The following is a 3,049-nucleotide window of genomic DNA, read 5'->3' on the forward strand; positions in this document are numbered from 1 at the left end:
GGGCGTTCTACTGGTGATCTTGCATTCTTAAGACTCCTGGTCATCCTCTCTTAGCCGTTTCGGTGAAACTTTCTCAGTTGCGCTAGATATATCGAAAGCTTTCGATAAAGTCTGGCACAACTCTTTGCTTTCTAAACTACCCTCCTACATATTCTATCCTTCTCTCTGTACCTTTTTCTCCAATTTCCTTTCCGGCTGTTATATCTCTGATGTTGTGGACGGACACTGTTCTTCCCCTAAACCTATCAACAGTGATGTCCCGCAGGTCTCTGTCCTGTCTCCTGCTTTCTTTCTGATAGTCATCAATGATCTTCTTTAGACAACAAACTGTCGTATCCACTCATATACCGACGCCTCTACTTTGCATTATTCAACTTCTTAAACAGAAGAGCCTCCCAACAGGAATTACAAGACTCTAGACGGGAGGCTGCAGAACGCTTAACCTCTGACCTTGCTATTATTTCCGATTGGGGCATAAGGAACCTGGTGGGCTTCAATGTCTTAAACTTCTTATGTTCTTAACTCAATTTCTCCATCTTTCAACTCGACATAATCTTCCAAACACGTATTCCCTATCCTTCGACAACTCTCAGCTGTCACATTCTTCTTCACTAAACATCCACGGTCCATCCTTAACTCAAAATCTTAACTGGAAACTTCATATTTCTTCTATCACTGAATCAGCTTCCTCGAGGTTGGGCGTTCTGTATCGTCTCCGCCAGTTTTTTTTTTTTCCCACCGCACAGTCACTATCCATATACAGGGGCCTTGTCACGTGATGCGTGAGTGATATGGAAAATTACCGTGCCTAACATGGCTCGGCTACGCGGACAATTTGTCTTCAAATTGAACAAGTAGACGATATTGATACAAAAAAAGGTGCAGTAATACAATTGAATGTTGTGCACGGTAGTAATATTAAACTTAGTACATAATTAAATAATAGGGTAAATGTGGGACATCCATGGAGTCTTAAAATATATGATAAAATAGAAGTACACTGGTTATATACATATTGATTAAAATATAACACATAAAAAGGTTATGAAGCACATATGGTAGTATACAATAAAAGTCAAACCACTCGGAAAGTTATTGGAATGTGGTGTGAAACAAAACATTAACATGGATAGTAACATGGGAGAATTATGGCATTGCACCAACAACTTTTTTTTTTTTTTTTTTTTTTTCGCCGGTAGGCTTCTTCCCGGTGGATCCTGATGGTCGGTCCAAGGCTTCTTCCCGATGGGTCCTGAGGGTCGCCCCAGCCCGTTCTGGCGCAGGCGAGTGTTTATAGTGGCGCCATCTTGCATTGGCTCATGCTGCCCTCCTGGAGCTCATCTTTAATCCTAGAATCTAGAGTCCGGGTTGATACGTGGTCTTCTGGACAGCATGTGGGTAGTTTTAAGCCACTCGGCGGCGGCTGAAAAATCCCAGCTTGGTGGCACCGCTCGGGGATTGAACTCGCGTCCTCCTGAACGCGGGGCCGTCTTGCTATCTGTTCAGCCACCGCCTACCCCTTGGCATTAAGTCAAGTGAAAGTGACATTCACGTTCAGGCAAGCAAAGTTAACTTAACCTAATGGTATGAATCCTAACCTTGTGGGCAATGGATACACAGTGGGTGGTACATAAAAGTATTTGTAAAACGAAGAATGGTAAAAGTAGGTCATGCAGGTATAATATACAAAGGCTATCAAAAGACAAAAGACAAAAGACCACGAACGTTAAAAAGAGTAGGATCAGTGCCAAGGTGACGACACTAAGGTACGGGTACAGTACATGGGGTGTACTCTCATAAGGACATGGTGCTTGAGTAGGGTAGAGTTGATTTCCTGGAGGAGCTCGAACTTCGGGGAGGGAATGTTGCACCGTCGAGGGGAACTGGAGGTGGTGTTGGCGGCTTTACGAGACCGGGAAAAGTGAGATTTTCCAACCAGAGGTGGTGCCTCGACGGATACGTGACAACGGCCTGCGACGTTACGAGGCACGAATCGGGGACAACATACGCTCCTATGGCGATGACGTTTGAGGCCGGCCAGTTTTGGCAGGCGACTGTGAGAGACTGTTGCCTACGAAAGTAGAATGATACACTTGTTGATGGCACGTGGGCAAAGTATACATGAGATACGGGAAAGAGCACGAAAGAGTGTCCGTGGAGATGCAGAGAATGGGCACCCAACGCGAGTGAAAGAACGCGGGCATAATAGCGAAGGGAGCAGCGGTGCAGATAGGAGAAAGACGTATGACAGATGGCAAGACCGGAAGGTGTAGAGAAGAAAATATGCATGAAGTCACCAGAAATCAAGATGATTGGGCTGGGAATGTGGAGCGAATGCAGAGAACCGTTGGCAGCGTAAGGAAAAGGTGGTAAAAGGCATAGAGTAGGAAAGTCCCGCGTAGCCTGAAGGGTATGTGCACGTAGATACCAGCTGTGATTAGTGTGGTAAGAGGTAACAGTGAGAAGTGACCTGTGGACAAGGCAGAAAGAACACGAAACGTGGGACAATAAAGAATAGCTGGGCGAAAAAGAAATCGTAAGAGGTAAAATACAGGGCGACTAGAGATGTCGTCAGGAACAGGCAGTACTAATAGGTTTCGGCAGGGTCGTTTGCCTTCGCGTGAGAACGGAATTTCTTACGATACTCCTCTGAGGGAGGAGGATCAGCTCCCCCAGTTGAAGGCTGTTCGGGCGGAAGAGCCGGGAGCTCATCACCGTGCAGTGACTCGATGCGCCGTATGTCTTCCTCGCGACGCACTCGCTCTTCCTCGCGCCGAAGCCGTTCGTCTTCCCGACGCACTCGCTCTTCCTCGCGCCGTTGTGCCGCGTCCTCTTCCCGACGCACTCGCTCTTCCTCGCGGCGTTGTGCCGCGTCCTCTTCCCGACGCACTCGCTCTTCCTCGCGCCGTTGTGCCGCGTCCTCACGCATCCATTGTAGAAAGCACGACATGTCCAGTCCTTGCGAGACGGAGGGGGAGGAAGGGGAGGTAGGCGTGGGTGCCTCCTCCCTGCCCTCGGGCTGCGCGGGCTCCGATGGTTCATCCATCAG

The sequence above is a fragment of the Eriocheir sinensis genome, chromosome 23 (genome assembly GCF_024679095.1).
Source record: "Eriocheir sinensis breed Jianghai 21 chromosome 23, ASM2467909v1, whole genome shotgun sequence".
Lineage (NCBI taxonomy): Eukaryota > Metazoa > Arthropoda > Malacostraca > Decapoda > Varunidae > Eriocheir > Eriocheir sinensis.